Raw genomic sequence first — 24,301 nt, 5'->3', positions numbered from 1 at the left:
GCCCGCAACATCGACTGTTTACTCTTTTCTATATTTTCTGCCTGGCCTGCTGAGTTCCTCCAGCATTCCAGCGTCTGCAGGTTTTCTCTTGTTTATCAATAGTAGTTGAAGTTCTGGTAAAAAGATGGCATGCCCTGACAAATCTTTCTGCAAGTCAAGCCCAGCAGAACAACATAACTAGGAATAAGAGCAGGCTATTTGGACTTCTCCACTATCCAATAAGATCAGGAGTGATTCTTCACCTGCACCCCCCCCCCCCACCCCTATGACTGACCTGCACTAGTCTCATCTTCTGTTATTATCTAAAAACCTTTGGATCTCCACAGTGACATGGGCTTGTACGGAAACAGGCTCTCTGGATCAACCTGTCCAAGTTACCTGCAGGAGCTCATCCCATTTACTTCAGTTCTGGCCAACCCTTCCTATGAGGGGTACTGTCCAGATGTGTTCTAAACATTGTAATTGTACCCACTTGCTGAATATATTCAGTGACTAAGCCACCACACCCCGAAGGTAAGGAGATCCATAAAACTGTTATCCTGGATGCTGAAACTTGTTTTCAGCTCTGCTTGAATGGGTGTGACCTTATTCTAAGATTGTGACCTCCAGGATTTCACACTGGACCATGGGAAACATCATCCCTACATTTACCCTGTCAAGGGTCATATTTTGTATCTACCTGATGGCATGAATATCAATTTCTCATTCTGGTAAACAAATCCACCAGCCCCATGCCTGGCCACTTCCTCCATTTTCCACACTAGCCTTTTACCTCTTCTCACCTGCTTTTTACTTCTGGTTCCCTTCCTCCTTCCCTTTCTCCACTCACCTTTCCTAACAGGTTCCTTCTTCTCCAGCCCTCAGCTTTCTCACCCACTTGGCTTCACCTATCAACTTCCAGCCAGCCTTCTTTCCTTCGCCCCACTTTTTTCTGGCATCTTCCCCTTTCCTTCTCAACCCTGAAGAAGGGTGTCGACCTGAAATGCCGGCTATCTATTCATTTCCATAGATGCTGCCTGACCTGCCGAGTTCCTCCAGCATTTTGAGTGTGTTGCTCTGGATTTCCAGCATCTGCAGACTTTCTTGTGTTCACATTTTGTATCTTTTAGTGAGATCACCACTTCTTCTTTCTTGAGTGGAAGCCCAATCTGCTGATCTCTCTTCAGAGGAAAATCTTTTCCCTCCTAGAATCAATCTAGTGTAATTTGATACATTCCCAAAACTTCAATCTGTTTATCCCTTTATAGATGCCACCTGAGAGTTCTTGGCATACTGTTTCATTTCAACTTTGTGCCAAATGCAGAATTCTGATTTTATATGATTACTGCAAAATTAAAGTCAAAAATTAGCTATGCAAAAAAAAAAGTTGTATTTACTTTGCCTAGTATTCATGCTAATATGTTCTGTTATGACATCAGGTCAGACCTGAAATGTTAACTGTTTCTCCCCAGATGCTGACAGACCTGCTGGATGTTACCAGCACCTCCCCTTTTTTTGTTCAATTGCCTGGGATACTCCTGATTGAAGAACACCAAGTGTATTGCTCAATAGCACCAGTAGCCCCTGCTAGCAGCAAGCAGTCTGACATGGGTACATACCACCTTTCAGGCTGAATCTTATTTTTATCTTTAAATACATCACCTTCTCAGAAGTGCACACATCCTCTGGCATGGTCCATCCACAGCACCCTAATACTTCCCTCTTTAGCATGAAGATTGATGGTCTGCTTCTCAAGACGTGAAGATGGTGAACATTGCAGCCAATCCTTGGGTGCAAGCAATTCTTCTGGGGGCGTGATTGGATGATGGGAATCCTGGTTGATGATCCCACTCTTGATTGTTAAATTTGACCTTGTCAATGTTAGTAAAATGTGTCACCGTCCGGTCTCTCCTGGTTTGTTTAACCAGATGATCTGCTGTTAATGGGACAACACTTTACTCTATTTAAGGCACAGCTCTCCGTTTAGTTTTACACAGTATACGTCAGACTCCAGAAGGCCATCGAGCATCTTGGTAGATGAAAGCAAACTGAGCAATATCAGTCAGTCATTGGTGCTTAGCAGTGATGTGGGAAAAGTGTGTAAATCATGAGTAGTAGGGCTTCCCACAAAGAATCAGAATCTGATTTACGAGGGGTGATTGATAAGTTTGTGGCCGAAGGTAGAAGGAGTGAATTTTAGAAGACATAGCACATTTATTTTTCCTACATTTACACACTTAGTCCAGAGGTCGTGGAGCATACGGATCCCTTCTTTGTAGAAGTCGGCGTGTTGGACCTCCAGAAGTGGTCCACGGCAGGGGTGATTGATAAGTTTGTAGCCTAAGGTAGAAGGAGTGAATTTTAGAAGACATAGCACATTTATTTTTCCTACATTTACACACTTAGTCGAGAGGTCGTGGAGCATACGGATCCTTCTTTGTAGAAGTCAGCGTCTTGGACCTCCAGAAGTGGTTCACAGCAGGGGGTGATTGATAAGTTCATGTCCTAAGGTAGAAGGAGCTGAGTTATTAACTTGAAACTTTCTGCATTTTCACTCAAGGAGTTGAACTGCGTGTGAGGAGAGCTGTATAATTCATCTCCTTCTACCTTAGACCACAAACTTATCAATCACCTCTGTTCTGGTCCACTTCTACAAAGAAGGGATCCGTATGCTCCACGACTGCTGGACTAAGTGTGTACATGTAGGAGGGGACTACATTGAAAAATAGATGTGCTAGGTTTTCTAAAATTGACTCCTACCTTAGGCCACAAACTTATCAATCACCCCTCATACTATCATTAACAACTGACGTGAAATGTGTTCCTTTGCAGCAGTGCAGAGCAAAGGGTTGAACTGGAAGTTGGAGCTGAGTGTGTGAGTCTCTCAAGTCTGAGTCAGAGTCTGCTGGAGGCTAGAGGCCTGTTCTGGGCTGTGTATGGGTGGGACAGAGGGATGTGGCTTGTTTTATTTTTGCTTGATGTGCTCTGTGGTGTCCTGCCAAGCTACGTGGACGTGGAATGGTTTGCAACACCATTCAGCACACCTTTGGGTGTGTCGGTTTTTAATGCAGATGATGTATTGCACTAAGTTTTGATGTATATGTGGTATATAAACTTGAATCTTGAAATTTGAATTTTTAATTGCAAAAACAAGTAGTGCAAAAAGAGAGAAATGTTCATGAGGTTTTGGACTGTTCAGAGATCTGATGGCAGACGAGAAAAGTTGAATGTGGGCCTTCAGCCTCCTTACTACTTACCTGATGGTAGGAAAGGGAAGATAGAGAGGATCCTTTGTGCTGGATGCTGCTTCCTTGAGGCTTTGCCTTTTATTGATGTCTTGGATGATGGGGAGGGTTGTGCTCATGACGGAACTGGCTAAATCTACAGTCCTTTGCAGCTTCTTACAAACCTGCACAGTGAACCTCCATATCAGGTTGTGATGCAACTGGGCTACGATGCTGCAGATAATTAGGTCTATATTATGTGACCTCCTCTACACTGGTAAGACCCAGCATAAACTGAGGGTTGAGCACCTTTTGCTCCATCTGCTAAAAGCAGGATTTCCTGGTGGCCGACCATTTTAATTCCAATCCCCATTCCAACACGTCAGTCCCTGGCCTCCTCTCCTACCACGATGAGGTCACTCTCACGTTGGAGGAGCCACATCTCATATTTTGCCTGGGTAGTCTCCAACCTGATGGCAAGAACATCTTTCTCCAGCTTCTGGTAAATTTCCACTCTACCTTTCCCACTTCTTCAGTTTCCTGCTCTGGACCCCTTTGTACCGCTTCTCTTCCCCTCCCATATCTCGAGGCCCCCCCCCCCCCCCCCCACCCCGTGCCTTCCTTCCCTTTCTTCAATGGTCAACACTGCTCTCCTGTCAAACTCCCCCTTCTCCAGCTGTTCACCTTTTCCACCCATCACCTCCCAGCTTCTTCCTTCATCCCCATCCCCCACCCACCTGGGTTCATCTATCACCTTTTACTTTGTACTCCTTTGGCTCCCCCACCATTCTAATTCCAGCTTCTTCCCCCTTCCTTTCCAGGCTGAAGAAGAATCTTGTCCTCAAGCATCGACTGTTTCTTCATTTCTGTACACGTTGCCTGACCTGCTGGGCTCCTCCAGCATTTTGTGTGTGTTGCTCCAGATCTCCAGCATCTGCAGAATCTCCTGTGTTTACTTTTCATTGCAAAGTTGACTTTCTGGACCAGCCTTTTCCAGAGAATTAAATTCACTGACAACATAAGAAATAGAATTGGGAACCAGCTTGTAATAAGACAAGATGATGGACTATCTTTTATCTTGGCATTGAAAAAACTGTTCCCAACTCAACAAGAAAGAATTGTCGTACATCGTTTTTATTGCCTTATCCACTTGTATTCTGTTTCAATGAAAAGCAGTTTTCATTTTTAATGCTTGGCACGGTTTTTGTGCAAGGCATCTTATACTGACAGGTACTGGGAGAACATGCCATTTCCCAAACAGGACAGTTCTGAGATAACTTCACCTGTCTCTTGGGATCAATGGGAATTTGGCATCATCACATTCCAAATGGTTGGAAGGGAATGCTAGCAGGAATTATGGCAGACCAGCAATGGCTAGAGTTTCTGGAAGCAATCCAGAACACACAGAATTGGTTCATCCCAAAAAAAGCATTTTAGAGAGTGGAGAAGGCAACCATGGCTGACAGCAGAAGGCAAAGATAGTATGAAAGCTAAAGAGAAGGCATGCAATACAGTAAAGATTTGTAAGATATTAGAGGACTGGGAATGTGTTTTTTAAAAAAGCAATAAGGAGAAAAAAGATGAAATATGAAGGAATGATTCAAGGTCAAGATTCAAATTTATTTATCATGTGTACTCCAAAAGACGCAGTAAAATACAGCAAACACGAGGAGATCTGCAGATGCTGGAAATTCAAGCAACACACACAAAATGCTGGTGGAACATAGCAGGCCAGGCAGCATCTACAGGAAGAAACACTGTCGACGTTTCAGGCCGAGAAGGGTCTTGGCCCAAAACGTCAACAGTGCTTCTCCCTATAGATGCTGCCTGGCCTGCTGTGCTCCACCAGCATTTTGTGTGTGTTAGTAAAATACAGCATTTGCATTGACAACCGGAACACCTGGATGAGTGCTGGGGGCAGCCCGCAAGTGTTGCCAAACATTCTGGCACCGACACAGCATGCTCAGGTTGCTCAGCAGAATGACACGGAATACATCAATCAACAGCAGCAAATCAAGCCCTGTTCCTCTGTGATGCCAAACCCAAGCCGAGCCGGCTTTGGCCACCAGACTTCAGCAGGCTTGCAGACATTGGGCTCAACTTCTGGGCTTCAAGTTGACCCTCAGGCCTCAATCCTCAACATCAACCCCAGAACCCACTGATCACTGAACATTAAACCTGGTCTCACTGATTCCATCAGATCTCACTCCTCTTAACTGCATGGAACTCACCAACAGCTCGCAGACCTTGGATGGTGGGGGGGCCTTCACGCACCCTCTGTCGCGCTGGTCTGCCTGTCTGACATCTGACCATGGGTGTCCCATGACCATGTTGCTGCCCTTCAAACATGGAGCAGCTTAGATCTAGCCTGGCCATTAATCCCTCCACACCCCTGTTGCTAAACCTTATCCTGACCCTAATTCCCCTTTCTGACCTCAAAATGGTTCATACCGACCTAATCAATGATTAAATCTGACCAATGACCTCAATGGAGACCACAGCTCAGTACCATCTTGAAAGATACAACACCACTGTAAATAATCCTAGCAAGCAATATGAAAGAGGATTTCAAAAGTTCGTTCATATATAGTAAACGAGGGGCAAATGTGGACATTGTACCTATGGAAAATGATACTGTAGAGGTAGAAATAGAGAACAAAGAAATGGTGGACAAACTGACTAAGAAAGGTATATTGTATCAGTCTTCACTGTGGAAGACGTCAGCAAAATGCTTAATCTTCAAAAGTGCCGGGGGCAGAAGTGAGCATCGTTGCTATTAATAAGAATGTGCTTGGGAAGCTGAAATTCTGAAGGTAGATAAGTCACTTGGACCAGATGGACTACAGACCTGGGTTCTGAAAGAGGTAGCTGAAGAGTTTGTGAAGGCACTACTTGTGATGTTTCAAGAATCACTCCAGAATGGTTCCAGAGGACCAGAAAATTGAAAATATCATTCCGCTCTTTAAGAAGGGAGGGAGACAAAAGGCATGAAGCTATAGGCCGATTAGCCAGACCTCAGTGGTTGAGAAGATGCTACAGTCCATTATTAGGAGGAGGTTTTCGGTTACTTGTGAGCCCATGATGAAACAGGCTCACTAAAATTATCCTGGAAATGCAAGGGTTAAAATTTAAGGAGTGTTTGATGGCTCTGGGCCTGTAATGGTTGAGTTTGGAAGAATGAGAGGTGGTGAGCTATATTAAAAAAAAACTCAATCTGTAAGACTTTAAAAGGGCTAGATAGAGTGAACGTGGGGAGAATGTTTCCCAAAGTGGGAAATCCCAGAACCAGAGAGCACAGGTTCAGAATCGAAGTACTTTGCTGTAGAACTGAGATGAGAAGAATTCCTTTAGCCAGAGGGTGGTGAATCTGTGGAATTCATTGCCACAGATGGCCATGGAGGCCAAGTCATTGGGTATATTTAAAGCAGAGTTGATAGGTTCTTGATTAGTAAGGGCCTCAAAGGTTACGGAAAGAAGGCAGTAAAATGGGGTTGAGAGGAAAAATAAATTAACCTTGATTGAATGGTAGATCAGACTCCAGCAGAATGGCTTCAATCTGCTACGGTGTTTTGTGGTCTTAGGATCTAACTTTTTTTAATCCCCACTGCCCTCTGGTGGTGAAAAAGCAAAGTTTCCTGCCATATTTAATAGCTCTGCAACACTCAGTGACCTTCCCTCTATTCAGAATAAACAATACTGGTACAAATATTAACAGTGCTGGCAATGAACTCACTAAGCATGCACTTTGCACTCAGCACTCGGCAGGAGGGAGAAGAGTTTGTATGAGGGGTGCATGGGGTCCTTCATAATGCTGTTTGCTTTGTGGATGCAGAGTGTAGTGTAAATGTCCGTGATGGCGGGAAGAGAGACCCCGATGATATTCTCAGCTGACCTCACTGTTCGCTGCAGGGTCTTGCGATCTGAGGTGGTGCAATTTCCGAACCATCAGCACTTAGTCACTATTACCACTAAGTTTTACCTCAACCTGACCTGTGCATACGTTTATGAATCTTCCATCACTGCTCATTCGAGATGCTTGAATTCAATAGCCAGTAGCATTCATGGAGCATTTCCCAATAGACTGCAAATCATTTTATAGACTTTCTGCTAAATAACATAGCATGCTGTTATGCAAAGTATTGTGGAGTCTTGAATGGCTTATGCAAATGCAGGGACCATTTCTTTAGGATGCTGACGAACCAAGCTGATTTCTTCTATTAATGTGGACTGGTAGAAGTGTTACACCTGCCCATTCAGCTCCTCCCTCACTTCCATTCTCTCCCCATTCAGGCCCCAAGCAGTCCTTCTAGGTGAGGGAAGACTTCAAACTGTGAATCTGTTGGATTGTCTGTTGTATCTGGTGCTCCCTGTGCAGCATCTGTAGGTAGATTGGGAGAACAGTTTGTCAAGCATATTTGCCCCATTCACTAAGAGCAGAATTCCCCAGTGGCCAAAAATTTTAATTCATATCCCCACTCCTTTTCTGACATGTCAGTCCTTTTGAAGAGGAAGAAATATCCTTCCCATTGTGAGCCATAGCAAATTGTTGGATTAGTTATGATCAGTTAATTATCTCCAAATAGAAGGCGAAGAGCAAGAAGGGAGAAGTGAAACCCACATTGAAGCAATAGTCACATCAGGAGTACCGGACCATTATAAAAACACAACTAGGTGAGACGAGAGTTCAGCTATATGTGACTCCAGACTCATCACCATGTGACTGACTTTGAAACGTCTAACAAGCCCACTGCTCAGGAGTAATTAGGGATGGGTGATAAAATGTATCCCTTGCCAGGAATGCCCAGATGCAGAAAATGACCAAGTCAAAAAAACAGCTATGGTGAATTTCAAGGAATTGTTGACTTAAATGGAAGTACTCCATCCTGTTACATTTTGTAACTTCAAGACATTAAACTAATTTCCAAGGAAGATATGGGAGTCTGAAATGTGTGTCTAACTTCGGGTTTACTTAAGCGAAGCCAGCACATGTCACCTGATAGTGCGGTGACGTTTACAATTCACTTAGTTATACATATATCCCATAATTAGTTAGGTGAACAAGAATGCTTAAACAAACAATACAAGATTAGTCAGATTTTACTGAAATATTAAATACTCAAGCTCCTCCCTGCTTAGTTATAAACTTCAACTCAATACATAATGCATCTTATATACACAGTATACTATACTACATAATACAGTTATTATACACAGACATCCACAACATAGTAAAGTTTAAATCGTCCCATTTTGGTGTAAAGATTTAATTGTGGTGGAGAATTTCGTGCTCTGCTGAGATAACATCTTTCCTGACAAGGGGGTCACCCTGCTTGGTAGGTGATGCTTGTGGCTGTGAAAACAACGTCAGTTTCTGGGGCCACCCCCATGGAAGGTGTAGGAGTTGATTCTGAAACTGCAGGAAGTGGTTCTGACAGTGGAGGCCACCTTCCTTCTTCATTTTTCATATTCTACTTTGTTCATCTTGATCTTGGGAAGATGCATTTAGTTCACGGGAGTATTCTCTTATTAATCCTTCTATTGCTCCCTTTACAGTCTGATCTCTCCTCGTTTTCCTCATCCACAACATCATCTCTTCTCTGTTTCTGTATTTCCATTGATTCCATTCTATTCATCCAGTTGGGCTTTAGCCTTTGCATCTACTTTCACACCTATTTCTGCTTTTTTTAAATGATTATTATTCACCCATGAATTCCTTCATTTACTGCCTTTTTCTTTAAACTCGACAGTCTGCATGTGCTGGCTGCAGATTTTACTTGCCATTCCTCGCTGCATTTTTTTTTAGCTTAAACGTCTGGCTGTGCTTCAACAAGTGAATAGCCGTCTCAGGTTTGTTTTAAAAATACCTCATTGCCAATGTTATGTTTTGTAACTTCAAGACATTAAGTTAATTCAAAAGATAACACAAGAGTCAGAAATATGTGTCTAGCTTTGGGTTTACTTTAAGCATGCTCCCACGTATTACGTGGTATTGAGATGATGCTTGTAATTCACGTATTTTTACATGTAACCCATAATTGATTAATCAAGCTATATACAGATATATAAAGATTACTCAAACCGAGGCCTACTCGTCTCTCTTGCACTGTTCCAAATGGAGTCCTCCCAAATATACAGGCAATATTATTCCTTCACGATTAATAACATATTATCTAGTTATTATCATGTCACAAGCTCAGTGTGTAATAGATATCATAATCGCATGGTTAGGAAATGGACTAGCTAACTAGTTAGCAAGAGGTTAACAACTTATTGCAATTTATATGAATGATTCTGATGTGGTGACTGAGAGATGGTTGCTAAAGTTGCCGGTGGCACAGAGACAGGAAGGAAAGTAAGTTGTGAAGAGAGCATGAGGATTTACAAAGGGACGTCCAGTAGATTAGTTAACTGACTGAGTAACAATATGACAAATGAGGATAATATGTATATATGTGGAAATATTCCAGGAAATCTCAAAAAAGAAGCATATTATCCACATGGTGAGAGATTGCAGAGTTTTGAAATACAGAGGGAACTGGGTTTGTAGTGCAAGATTTGGAAAAGGTCAGTGTGCAGGAGGGAAAGCTACCAGAATGTTATTGTTGAAAATTAGAAGTACTGGAAATCTGAAATACGAACAGATTCAGACTCAGATTTATTTATCACATGTTCATTGAAACTAACAGTGAAGTGTGTCATTTGCATTAACGACCAACACACCCAAGGACGGTCTGGGGGCAGCCTGTAAGTGTCGCTACATATTCTAGTGCCAGCATAGCGTGCTGACATTGCTCGGCAGAGCAACACTGAACACACCAAGCAACAACGATGAAACAAGCCCCAGTCCTCTCTCCCTACTCACAACCCCAGGACAGGCTGTCTTCAGACTTCAGCCTCCAGTGGACTCATGGATTCAAAGACATCAGGCCCCAATTTTCTCAGCAGACGCACAGAAAATCTCAGACTCGACCTTTTCGTAGCTTCAACTTTTGGGCTTTGATCTGGACCTCCAATCGAACTTCAACCTGGTCTTCCGATTAACCTTCAGGCTTCAATCGGGACTTATGCTTGACTTTCTGGCTTCGATCGTTGCCATCTTGAAGTTGATGATGAATGAGGACCCTGAACTCTAGGCGTCTATTGCCAGGACCCTAAAAACTAGCCCTCGGAATCTGGTCTTGCTGATGATGGGACCCCGAATGTCCTCCCCAGTCTGGTGGCCAAACATCTGACCGTGCCCTTGCCACTGACCTTCAAATGTGGACCAGAGGCTTAGAAGCTGCTCTGTCATCTGAATTCCCCCCTATCCCTGTCCCTAAACCCTAACCTGACCCCTAAGTATCCACCCTATCCTCAAAAGCATCTCTACAAACCTTAGAAAGAATAACTCTGAGCCATGACCTCAACCAAGACCACAGCTTGGCACCATCTTGAAAGAAAAGGTGTTGGAAACACTCAGCTGTTGGAGAAATCTTCAACCTAAAGTGTTGAGTTGTGTCCCTTTCCACAGTGCTGGCTGACCTGCTGAAGATGAATCCTTTAAGTCACAGGGGTACTAAATGCAAATGAAAGCATTTTGTGCTCTGAAAATGTAAAGCACGTGTGAAATCATCTTTCATATCAATGTGTTGGAGATGATTTACCGGACTAAGTGGTTCGTAATGTTGACAGACTGCTTATTGGTGTTCATGATTTTATTCACCTGGGTCCCAGATATCAAGTTCGCCATCAGCACGACCCGTTTCCTGCAAGTCTATCGGGTGGTCAAATCTGTCACTGCGATCTACGTAGCTCCGGCGGTGATTGCACCAGAGACGGTGGTTGTGCTGGTTCCGGCCTGACTAGAGGTGTCAGCACACTAGGCGTCAGTGATCCCTCATGCGTGTGCGATGCGCCCGGTATGGGAGTGTCGTGAGGAGTCTGTGTAGGGCTTGGTGGGCGCAGTGTCTCGTGGGTATACACCTCGGTGGGTACGGGGTTCATAGTCATCGTGGAGTGTTTGGGGTAGGGGTCTGATGCTCCTGCGGGCGCCAGGTCATGGACGGAGACCGTGTCCTCCCACCCATCAGGTAAGACCACGTAGGCATACTGGGGGTTCGCATGTCGCAGGTGAATCTTCTCGACCAGCGGGGAGTATTTATTGCTCCTCACATGTTTCCGGAGCAGCACTGGCCCTGGGGACGTCAGCCAAACTGGTAGGGTGGTCCCAGTGGCAGACTTCCTGGGAAAAGAAAAGAGGCGCTCATGAGGGGTGGCATTGGTGGACGTGCATAACAGGGAGCGGATGGAGTGGAGTGCCTTGGGGAGGACTTCCTGCCATCGAGAGACCGGCAATCCCTTTGACCTAAGGGCTGAGAGTGTGGCCTTTCACACTGTGGCATTCTCCCTCTCCACCTGTCCATTCCCCCGGGGATTATAGCTCGTGGTCTGGCTAGTAACCTAGCCAGCAGGTACTGGCGCAGCTCATCACTCACAAAGGAGGACCCTCTATCACTGTGGATATAGCAGGGATATCCAAACAGAGTGAAGAGCTGGCACAGGGCTTTTATGACGGACCTGGCAGTGGTATCGGGGCAGGGGATGGCAAATGGGAACTGCGAGTACTCGTCGATTATGTTGAGAAAGTACACATTGTGGTCGGTGGAGGGAAGGGGGCCCTTAAAGTTAACAGTCAGTCGCTCAAAGGGGCGGGTGGCCTTGATAAGTTGTGCCTTTTCAGGATGGTAGAAGTGCGGTTTGCACTCAGCGCAGACTTGGCAGTCCCTGGTCATCGTCCTGATGTCCTCAAGGGAGTAAGGCAGGTTCCGGGCTTTCACGAAATGGTAAAATCGGGTGACCCCCGGGTGGCAAAGATCTGCATGGAGGGCGTATAGCTGGTCGAGCTGGGCGCTGGCACACGCTCCCCGGGATAGGGCATCAGGGGACTCATTGAGCCTTCCAGGCCGGTACAGGATATCATAGCTGTAGGTGGAGAGTTCTATTCTCCACCGCAAAATTTTATCATTTTTGATTTTGCCCCGCTGTTGGTTGCTGAACATGAACACAACTGAGCGTTGGTCGGTCAGCAAGGTGAACCTTTTGCCGGCCAGATAGTGCCTCCAGTGCCTAATAGCTTCCACTATGGCCTGGGCTTCTTTCTCCACTGCTGAGTGTCGAATTTCAGGGCCTTGAAGGGTACAAGAGAAGAATGCTACTGGCCTTCCTGCCTGATTGAGGGTAGCAGCCAGCGCGAAGTCGGAGGGAATGGTCTCGTCCACTGCATGCATCGTTGCTTTGGCAATGTCCCCTTTAATGCGGCTGAAGGCTGTGCGGGCCTCGGCTGAGAGGGGAAATGTGGTGGACTTGACAGGGGGCGGGCCTTGTCTGCGTAATGGGGGACCCATTGGGCGTAATAGGAAAAGAAGCCCAGGCACCGTCTGAGGGCTCTGAGGGTGGTGGGAAGAGGGAGTTCTAACAGGGGGCGCATACGGTCAGGATCAGGGCCAATAACCCCGTTCTCCACGACATACCCAAGGATAGCGAGTCGGGTGGTTCTGAACACACACTTGTTCCTGTTATAGTTAAGGTTCAGAGCTTTGGCCACTTGGAAAAATCATTGGAGGTTGGTGTTGTGATCTTGCCAGTTGTGACCGCAGATGGTGATGTTATCCAGATATGGAAATGTGGCCTTCAGTTGGCACTGGTCCACCATCCAGTCCATTTCCCTCTGGAAGACAGAGACACCATTTTTGACACCGAAGGGGACGCGCAGGATGTGACACAGCCTGCCGCCCGCCTCGAAGGCGGTGTAGGGGCGGTCCTCCGGGCAGATGAGGAGCTGATGGTAAGGGGATTATAGGTCTATTGTCAAGTACACCTTGTACTGAGCTATCTGGTTGACCATATCTGCGATGCAGGGTAGGGGGTACGCATCAAGCTGTGTGAACCTATTGATGGTCTGGCTATAGTCCACGACCATCCTATTTTTCTGCCCGGTCCGAACAACAACCACCTGGGCCCTCCAAGAGCTTGTGCTTGGCTCAATGATCCCCTCCCTGAGTTGCTGCTGCACCTCTGACTGAATGAAGGCCCTGTCCCCCGTGCTGTACCTCCTGCTTTTAGTTGCCACAGGTTTACAGTCGGGGGTCAGGTTGGTGAACAGCGGTGGGGGAGGGATCTTGAGGGTGGAGAGGCTGCAAGTGGTGTCAGTAACGCAGCTGTCGGCATGGTGCTGGGTGGGCTGTGCGGGTCGGTGTGTGTGTGTGGTCAGTAGCGGGGTATATGACGAAGCCCCACAAAACTGAGGATTCCTGACAGTGAGTGGTGGGAGGGGCCCATCATACGCCATAGTCAGACTTTTTAAGTGGCTCTGGAAGTCCAGCCCCAATAGCACAGGTGCGCACAGTTGAGGCATGACCAGTAGCGCAAAGTCCCGATATTCTGTGCCCTGCACCACCAATGTCGCTACACAAACCCCCCCGGATGTCTGTGGAATGCGACCCAGAAGCCAAGGTGACCCTCTGGCTTACCGGCTGTGTCACGAGTCCGCAGCGTTGCACCGTGTCCGGGTGAATAAAACTCTCAGTGCTGCCCGTGTGAAACAGGCAGCTAGTCCTGTGCCCCTCCACCAGGATGTCCATCATTGACCTTGCAAGCTGGTGTGGGGCGCTTTGGTCGAGGGTTACGGAGGCCAGAGTTGAATCGCCGTCTTGGTGCCTGGTAAGCACCTGTGGGTTGGAGGTGGGGCGACCCCGCTCGTGGTTTAGACGTACAGACCTTGGCGAAATGGCCCTTCTTTCCGCAGCTGGAGCAGGGAGCTTCTCGGGCCTGCAGCGTTTTCGGGGGTGCTTTTCGAGTCCGCAGAAGTAACACTGCGTGGACTTGCAACTGGCTGGAGCCGTGGTCGATTGCGGGGACTTCACGGGTTCACGACTGGCAACAGCCGTGGTCGATTTGCCGGAGTGTTGCGAGGAGTTCACGGGTTCGCGACTGGCAACAGCAGTGGTCGATTTGCCGGAGTGTTGCGGGGAGTTCACGGGTTCGCGACTGGCAACAGCCGTGGTCGATTTGCCGGAGGGTTGTGGGGAGTTCACGGACTCGCGAGTGGCAGCAGCTGAGGTCGATTGGCTGGGTGGCAGGGTCTGCGGCGTCCACGGGGCCGGCGGGAGATCGCGCGGCTGGACAGCGTCAGCGTTGTGCAGAGCAGCCTCCAGCGTGTCGGCCAGCTCAATCGCCGAGCGTAAGGTAAGGTCGGTGTTTTCCAGCAGCCGCTGGCGCATGTACACTGACCTGATCCCCGTAACGAAGGCGTCTCGTACCAGGAGCTCCGCATACTGTTCCGCCGTCAGTCCCCTGCAGTCGCAGGCCCGCACGAGTGTCTATAGGGCTCGGACAAACTCAGTGCTCGACTCTCCGGCCCGTTGCCACCGCGTCACTAAGCGATGTCTTGCATAGACAGTGTTCACCGGCCGCAGGTACTGTCTTTTGAGGGCATCCTGTGCCCGTTGGTAGGTTGGCAGGTCCCTGATGAGGGTGTATACTTTCGGGCTGACCCTGGAAAGGAGGATTTTGTGCATAATAGCAGGCTCAGTCACGGGAATCTCTTCCAGGTATGATTAGAAGCATGCAAGCAAGAGTTCAAAGGCAATGGCTGCTTCGGGAGCTAGAGGATCAATGTCCAATTTTTCCGGCCGTAAAATACTCTCCATGTTTTAAACTTCCAGCTAATAAAATTGATGCACCATCAATAACTCTTGGAGACATGAGGCGAGTGATAGGCTTTTATTAGCTGGAAGAAAGCACTGTCAGCAGCAAGAGACCATCACACAACACCCTGGAGACTGAGGGAGGAGCAGTGCCTCCAATCGCCTTTATACAGGTGTCTGTGGGAGGAGCCACAGGAGCAGTCAGCAGGGGCCGTGTCCAGACAGGTATATGTAGTTGACCACACCGGGTAAAGAATTGGATATTCGGAAGTGGGCTGAGCGGGAGATACCTTCATTCACAGGATTGTGAGCATTTTGAATCCTTTACCTCAGCACCATGCTGAGGGTAAGGTTGAAACTACTGGAATCAAAGGTTAATAGCACAGTGCTAAAGGAGAACTAAGCGAGAGATCAGCTGTGATCCTCACAGAACACGGATTTTCCCCATTTTCTCCTCCCCTACTTATTGATTCCATTTCAGCTGCTGAACTTCAAAATTAGTTGTCTGCAGAACTACTTCAAAAAAGAATTTGGATGAATGGCAGGGATGTGCAAGTATTTCAGCTGTTGGAAAACAGAACAATGTGGGTGCTGAGTCATATCCAGGGCAGTGGTCACATGGCTAATGTTACGGATTCAGCAACAATAAATATATCAGTGAGGCAGGGGTTTTTATAACAAATAAAACATTTTTATTAAACACTGAAAAAAAAACCCCAAGTAAACAAACCACTAACGTAACCGGAAATCAGCTGCTGTGCGGCAGCTTAAACAGTTCTTAAAGCAATAAAGCTTAAACAGTTCTTAAAGCGATGTTGCAAAAACAGTTCTTCAAAGTAGTACTGCAAAAGTTCAAAATGCTTACAGTCCCTTTAAGGAGAGACTTTTTAGACAATTTAAATTCTCTTTCACTTCGTGTTGCTGTAGTTCCCAGTCGAACTACTATTCCCCAGAGAATTTACGAAGATGAAAATGAAATGGCTTAAAGGCACTGATCTTTCCTCTACAAAACTGTACCCAATCCTTTCTGCTACTATTTGCAGGAATTAACATGGGGACAGCCAACGAATTCCTTCTGAATGAAGATCAAACAAGGTCGAACCTGTTTCACCGTCGAAATTGACTTTCCTCGATCTTTTAGCTCCTGAACACCGATCTTCAATCTCCACTGATTTTCAACTGGCAGTATTATAAAGAAACTGCCGGCAATGACCTTTTAAACTTTAGGCATTAAATAAAACTCCACCTTTCGACCAAACTGCATCATAATATTGGACCATGCAGTGGCATGGAGTCAAAATGGTAAATCCAGCCACGAACTGCCCCTCCTCACAGGGAGGGGTCCTCCTTTTATACTCTGTAAAAAAAAACGTCACATGACCTCTACTGGCGGGAAAATGACGTCACTCCACCATCACAAGACCACTACCTTAAGTCCAGTATAACTTCAACACCATTGTCATGTGACAAGTACAAAATACCCACGGGTACATAACACCTCCCTCCAAAAAAAAATTTTGGTCTGTCAAGAACAAAATTTTAACAATTATTTACAAGGAGAAAACAAATGTATAAATTTTATAACATACACAGTATACATAGTATCATCATATAACATCTTACAACTTACAATACAGTACGAGTGTTACAATTGTAAAAAACCACTCCAAAAAAAATTACATTGTACATTCCGCATCGAGATAGACAATCAGCAACCACATTATCTTTACCTTTAATATGAGTTATCACAATATTGTACTCTTGTAATATCAAATTCCAATTTAATAACCTTGCTTTTGTTTTTCATCTTCCTCAGAAATACTAACAGATTATGATCAGTGTAAACAATAAGTTGTTTTTGAGTTGTACCAACATATACGTCAAAATGTTCTAAAGCTAAAACAAGAGATAACAATTCCTTCTCTATTGTCGAGTAGTTTCTTTGATGCTTATTAAATTTCTTAGAAAAGTAAGCTACTGGATGATCAACCTCATCAGCCTCATTCCTTTGCATTAATACTGCTCCTGCAGCCTCATCACTAGCATCTACAGCTAATGAAAAAGGTTTTTCAAAATCAGGTGCCTTAAGCACAGGTTGTTGACATATCAGTTTTTAATTTCTCAAATGCTTCTTGACAAGGCACTGTCCACAAACTTCACATTCTTCTGCAAAAGGTTCGTTAATGGAAGGGCAACATTAGCAAAATTCTTACAAAATTGTCGATAATATCCTACCATTTCCAAGAATCTTTTGAAAGTTTATTTCCCCGTTGGAGTGGGAATCTCTAAAATTGCCCAAACTTTTGCCTGAACAGGAGCTACCTTACCTTGACCCACAACATAACCAAGGTAAGTCACAGTGGCATGTCAGAATTCACTCTTAGTTAAATTAATAGGTAAGTTAGCTTTTGAAAGCCTTTCAAACAATTTCTCCACTGCAATAATGTGTGCTTCCCAAGTATCATGTCCTGTCACTAAATCATCAATATAAGCATCTGTATCTTTCAATCCCTGAATCACAGAGTTAATCATCCTCTGGAAAGTACCTGGGGCATTCTTCATCCCAGTGGAAGAACATTATATTCATACAGCCCAGATGGAGTTACAAATGCAGAAATCTCTCTACCTCTGTCCGTTAGTGGAACACACCAATACCCTTTCAATAAATCAATCTTTGTAAGGAACTTTGCTTTTCCAACTTTATCTACACAATCATCTACTCTAGGAATTGGATATGCATCTGTTTTCGTTACAGCATTCACCTTCCTATAGTCCGTACAAAACCTAATACTACCATCTGGTTTTGGCACCATAACACGGGGTGAACTCCAATTCAAGTTAAAAGGTCTAATAATATTATTCTCTAACATATATTTAATTTCTTTCTCAGCAAGTTCACATTTTTCTATGTTCATCCTATATGGGTGTTGTTTAATGGGTTTGGCATCTCCAACATCTACATCATGTGAAGCGAAAGTAGTCCTTCTCGGAACGTCTGGAAACAAATCCTTATACTTAAAAATTAATTTCTACATCTGCTGTTTCTGCTCTGGCTGTAAATGTGCTAGTTTCTCATCAATATTTTCAAGAATGGTTGAATTTAGTAACCTGACAGAAACAACGTTAGATTTAGAATAAAATTCAGATGAATCATCTATCATGTTCCTAGTTAAATCAAACTCATTATCATTAACCACAACAGTCACAGTATCAGATTGTTTCTCATAATATGGTTTTATCATATTTATACGGCAAAGTTGTGTTGGCCTTCTATGATCTGGAGTTTTTAATCATGTAATCCACATCATTGATTTTAGACACAATTTCATAAAGACCATGAAATCTAGCTTGTAAAGGATTCATTTGCACTGGGAAAAGAACCAGCACCTTATCTTCAGGCTTAAACATCCTCATTCTAGCTTCTTTATCATACCAAGTTTCCATTTTCTCCTGAGCCAATTTTAAATTTTCCTTGGCTAAGCTACAAGCTTTATGTAACCTGTCCTTAAATTTCAAAACATAGTCCAACAAATTAGTGTGTACTTCCTGTTCCATTAGGAATCAACCCCCGGAAGCAATACGTTTAACCTTCATCTAAATATATAAAGACAAAAAAGTCATCAACCGCCAATTCACATTTTTAAAAAAGATAATAAAATTGGAAGGAAACCATATAAAATAATTTAAATTAAATGGTAATATTTGGCAAAAGAACCCCATCTTCTCTCAAAATCGAATCAAGGTTCAAAAGTTCTACTTCTAATTTTTTCTAAGTTAAGACATAACATTACTTGAGAAAACCATAATGGGAAGAAATATCTTTCCATTTTCTTAAAATAGCCCTTCTTGCCAGTAGTGTAACAAATACAATTACATGTTGATCTGAAGATGAAATACCCTGAATATGATGCGGAACTATTCCAAATAGAACAGTTAGTCTATTAGGTTGTAAATTAATTTTCAGAGCTTTAGAAATTGTAGAAAATAAAGATTTCCAAAACAGTTTTAATGAAGAACATGACCAGAACATATGTGACAAAGTAGCTACTTCGGTATTACATCTATGACAGTAATTATCTACACTAGGAAATATTTCAGATAGCCTCTCCTTTGTTAAATAATAATGATGGACAATTTTAAATTGAATTAAACAGTGATTAGCACATATAGAAGAAGAATTTACATTTTTCAAAATTCAGACCCAAACTTCATTCACAAAGGTCATATTAAGTTCTCTTTCCCAATCTTGTTTAATCTTTAGTGATAGGTTCTCTTTTTGTAATAAAAATAAATTATAAATTCTGCGAATGGAACCTTTCAGAAAGGGATTCAATTTCAAAATGGTATCCAACAAATCAGATTCTTGTTAAGTATGGAAACTTAGTTAAATATTGTTGTAAAAAAATGTCTAACCTGAAAATATTGCAAAAAATGTGTATGAGCGAGAGAATATTTGTTAATTAACTCTTCAAAAGTCATCAATCGACCATCACAAAATAAATCTGTAAAAAACTGGGTCCCTTTATTTCTCCATAGGAGAAAAATGGGGTTGGTTATTGACGGTTTAAATGAAAAGTTCCAATATAAAAAACTAGACAACTTAAATTGTTTAAAATTTTAAAAATTGCGAAACTGAATCCAAATCCGTAAAGATTGTTTAATAACCGGGTAAAATTTTAAATCTGGAATTTTAGAGAGCTGTAAAGGTAATGGAGCTCCTAATATTGAAGTTAAATAAAATTGTTTAACAGCTTTTAATTCCAAATCAACCCATAGTGTTTTTGGCTCTTATCGAGCCAGTATAACCAAAAACATAATTGTCTAATATTCACTGCCCAATAATAGTCTTAAATTAGGAAGTGCAAATCCACCATCTTTTTTGGGTTTTTGGAAATGGTACTTGTTAATTCTTTGTCTCTTATTGTTCCAAATAAAGGAAGAAATAAGAGAGTCAATTTGATCGAAACATTTTTTAGTTAAAAAGATAGGTATATTCTGGAAAATATATAAAAATCTAGGTAAAACCAAAAATCCAAACAATTACTTTAAAAATCTTCAATAAAAGATACGAAATAAAAAAAACAATTAATTCAATTAAATGCTGCAAAAAAAGTTCTAGATATTTCAAACTCAATTACAGCCTATCAACAGTTCTCGCACTATATCTTCTGAGGTTAAAACCCTCCAAACCAGTCTTTTTCAGAAATAAAAATGCATTTTAAGATAAAGACTTTCTGTGACCATCAAATCTTCCAATCTCTTCAGTTTACATCACGTGACAAACTATTATAAATCATTCAATCTTCAGAGTTCAGATTTGCCATCGGATTCGTCAAAGAGTTAATAAAACGCAGTGCTTCAGCTGGATCATCGAAAATACGAACTCCAGAATTTTTATTAAAGAGCCTTAATTTTGCTGAATATTGTAATAATGGAAAGTTTCTTTTGATACGCTAGTGTCATAGAAGGAGCAAAAGCACCGCGTTTAACAATTTTGCATGGAAAATCTTTTAAAAAAACGGACTTCTGAGCCTTGAAGTGAAAATAATCTTTGTTTTCTTGCAAGCTTACTAATGCGATCCTTGTCTCTAAAACGGAGAAAATGCACAACAATATGCCTGTTTTTACCTTCATCCAAAGATTTTAAAGCACCGGCTCTATGAAACTGAAACATCTTAGCAAAATAATCCAGTGTGTCGGCAGATTCTGATTTCTCTTTTAACCCAACAATTCGAATATTATTCCGATGTGATTGAGCTTCCAAATCCACGATTCGTTGTTAAGCCTTATCTAAACGCGAAGAAAGATCAGTCGCATTTCGATTAACTTCTTTAAGATCGAGGCTCAAAGAGTCAATTTTTTCTTCAATTTCTCTTTTAGTTGAGTTATTTCAGTGCAGATACCGCTGATTCGAGATTCTAATCTCTTGACCCAAGGGGGTTCTTCCGCGAACCCGTCAGGCTTTTCAGATTTCCCATTAGACGGGTCCGGATTTAGTCTGGTGCTCTTCGAAGTAGCCATAATCATAACTATTGCTGTACAGATTCAACTGAATAAAGTTGAAATTTCAAAGTTTAAATCGGAAAAGGGAGAGATTAAAGGCAGACAGTAAGCAACTGAGTCTTACGTGTCCGAGAACGGGAGGCGGAGTCAAAGGCTAGTTTATAGTACCTGCTTTCTGACTTCAAAGTTCTGTAAAAATCTGAATTTACAGCTTTAACTTTAGAGGATGTTTACTTACACAGCATCAAGTTACTTCTGGTGGAAATTTGATCAATCATCACTCCTCTAACTGCATCAAGTAACCATAAAGATAAATTAAAAACAAAGCACAACTTAATTCGATTTTGAATGTTTATTTACATATCAAAAACAGTTACTCTGCAATCCAAGGAACCTAACAAAAATGGCAGTCTACATTCGATTTAACCTAACACAGGTCCTTGGCAGATTTGCTCCATTCACAGACATTTGGTTAAGATTCCTGCAGTCGTTTTCCAGGCTCCTCTTGACATGCAAGCTCTTTAGTGCCATCAGAAGACAAGCCAGTCAGATGGTCAGTAGTTCCAATTGGTGTTTTTTTTAAACAAATGACAAGGCCAGGAAGAAACAAAATGAGGGCAGGGAAGAAACAAAGAAAGGGGAAGTGAAATGGGGAAGGAGCCAGCCAGTTCACTTAATCCCATCACACTGCATCCAAAAGGGTTTTTTTTCCTTTTACAAAGATATATAGCTAGAAGGCAATGCTTGTGGAATGTACAGCACAAATTAGAAAGCCACTCTCATTGTCCCGGTGTTTCTTTCGCTGCTTTCTTTTCTGCTTCGATTGCTGAAAGAGAGCAGAGAAGGGTTAATTTTACATCCAACCCGGGCATTCCACCCAGTAAAATCCAAGGGAAGGAACATTCTTGGAAGGGGTGCAAACACAATGTGATAAAGAGATTAGAGAATTTAGATGATAGGGCTATGCCATTACATCACTGCGTCTAGCACGCTCCATATTATCAACTCCTCCCTCACAGCCCATTAGTTAAAAATTAACGGCAAAATGCCCACCCAAAATTCAGCTAGTGCGCATTGTTCTAAGTAAACTATAGGCTTGTGAAAGTCTAGGCATGACAAAAAAAAAACTTAAGTATGCATATAATGTATTTTTTTTAAAAAAGTGCTCACTACCCCTGCAAAACTTTTCCCATTAAGGGGCTCTGTATTACTTTTACTCACTGGCTGCATCAGGCAAGGGGTTCTTTTCCTGGGTGTTAGCTTGTTGAAGTTTGTCCTTGTTGAAGCCAGTGATTTCCTTTTGCAGATCGCTACCGATTGCGTGCTTGGTTTCCTCGTCTGCCATCTCGGAAGGCTGGCGACCTGCACCAGAACATAAGCGTTAACCCGAGGTGCGTTTTGTGGCGGTTGGAGGGCGCACAGCGTCTCCGAGCAGGTACAGTGAGCTGTAGCCCACGCGTCCGGCCACTTCCTGGCAGTCAGAGCGGCGACGAGGGCAGGGCGGTCACCGCTCGTTGTCGATACGAATACAAATACTGCAGTTTCCTCTACAACCCCACCATACTACCACCACTCCCCAATACAAGATTCTGTTGGTCCAACTCTTTCCCTTCTTAATATTTCATTCCCGTTTTACTCATCTCTTTAATGCCCCCCCACAAGCCTTACCCCCATGTTTTAATAAAAAATAAATCTATTGAAGCTAATTTAAAAAAAAACTTGCTAAAGAATCCAACACTATCTGCAAAAATGCAAAAGAACCGGCGCATTGCAAAATGCTAAAACTATCATTCGTGCCAGCTGGTTGCACAAAGAACATGCCAGTGAAAAAAATGAAACTGCAAATCTGAGCAATATTATACAAGTTTCATCAGTAAAACAAACAATAAAAACGACAAATTACTCACAACCTCTTACCAAACGGCAATAGCTGCTTCGTTTAAAAAAAGCCGGTAACTCAGTTACAACCCTCGCTACAGAAGACTGACGTCTATTGCCTTGGGGCCACGCTGTTATATTGGGGTTTATGCAAATCAGGTTCTGCCTCAACACCGCCCTTTGTCCAACAAAGTTTCATTAGCCATTTGATAGGAGCCAGGGCTCTGGGCGGGCTGGTGGGAGGGGTCTCACCGGCTGTATTTCCTGACAGATTCCTTCACCTTCGAACACTTGCAACATTTACCGATAGCGACATCAAGCGAAATCAGTGGGGTATTGTCCGTACAGGGTAGCCCCCCGCAGCGACTAGTTTCGTTTTCATAGCCACCTAAAACAACGACGTTGGGCCTGTAGTCCCAACGTATGTTATTGCACCCTTAAGGAGACATGGTGTCATCAGAGTACGTAAAACAGAGGATCAAAACATAGAGGAGCAGAAGTAATAAGCAAAGTTATTCCAAAGAAATTCTTATCAAATAATATTGTGCATGAATGTGCAAATAGGCTGCCTGCCTCAACAGAGAGTACACTTAAAAGAAGCTTCAGTAGGTCAAGAGTGTCCAGAAAGAGACTGTGAATGTCTCTCTATAAATACAAGCCCAAGTCTGCTTTCCTGTGGGGGCCTAATATTAAGGCCTAAGGTGTTTCATTGGATCACAGGGTTTTGTGTATTTGGGAAGAAAACTGAGTATTAATAGCCACAGAAGACAAAATGTGACTGTCGTTTAATGTTCCTTGAACCTGAGTGCATACTTGCATATTTTGTGTGGCTCTGATATAAAAAGCTACAGTATGAACCAGCATTTAACTTCACAACTCCAATGACCTTGAGTGAACCTGACTTCTGGTATTGTCTGCAAATTAGAAGTGTGAGGTTCTACATTTTGGCAGGAATAATCCAAATAGAACATACAGGGTAAATGGTAGGGCATTGAGGAATGCAGTGGAACAGAGAGATCTAGGAATAACAGTGCATAGTTCCCTGAAGGTGGAGTCTCATGTAGATAGGGTGGTGAAGAAGGCTTTTGGAACGCTGGCCTTTATAAATCAGAGCATTGAGTACAGAAGTTGGGATGTAATGTTAAAATTGTACAAGGCATTGGTAAGGCCAAATTTGGAATATTGTGTACAGTTCTGGTCACCGAATTATAGGAAAGATATCAATAAATTAGAGAGAGTGCAGAGACGATTTACTAGGATGTTACCTGGGTTTCAGCACTTAAGTTACAGAGAAAGGTTGAACAAGTTAGGTCTCTATTCATTGGAGCGTAGAAGGTTGAGGGGGGATTTGATCGAGGTATTTAAAATGTTGAGAGGGATAGATAGAGTTGACGTGAATAGGCTGTTTCCATTGAGAGTAGGGGAGATTCAAACGAGAGGACATGATTTGAGAGTTAGGGGGCAAAAGTTTAAGGGAAACACGAGGGGGTATTTCTTTACTCAGAGAGTGATAGCTGTGTGGAATGAGCTTCC

At 43.3% G+C, this 24,301-nt stretch overlaps 1 long non-coding RNA gene across 1 annotated transcript; it reads right to left on the bottom strand.

Annotated features, from left to right (window-relative positions):
- Positions 1 to 21,227: 21,227 nt before the first annotated feature.
- On the bottom strand, positions 21,228 to 22,880 carry LOC140727877 (uncharacterized). The gene is made up of 3 exons (XR_012098958.1): positions 22,808 to 22,880; positions 22,112 to 22,252; positions 21,228 to 21,716 (listed from the first exon to the last, which is right to left on the bottom strand). It is a non-coding gene; the product is annotated as an uncharacterized lncRNA (long non-coding RNA).
- Between the last annotated feature and the right edge of the window lie 1,421 nt (positions 22,881 to 24,301).

The sequence above is a fragment of the Hemitrygon akajei genome, chromosome 5 (assembly GCF_048418815.1).
Source record: "Hemitrygon akajei chromosome 5, sHemAka1.3, whole genome shotgun sequence".
NCBI lineage: Eukaryota > Metazoa > Chordata > Chondrichthyes > Myliobatiformes > Dasyatidae > Hemitrygon > Hemitrygon akajei.
The sequence above is the reverse complement of the archived record's forward strand: the minus strand, read 5'-3'. Positions and strand labels throughout refer to the sequence as shown.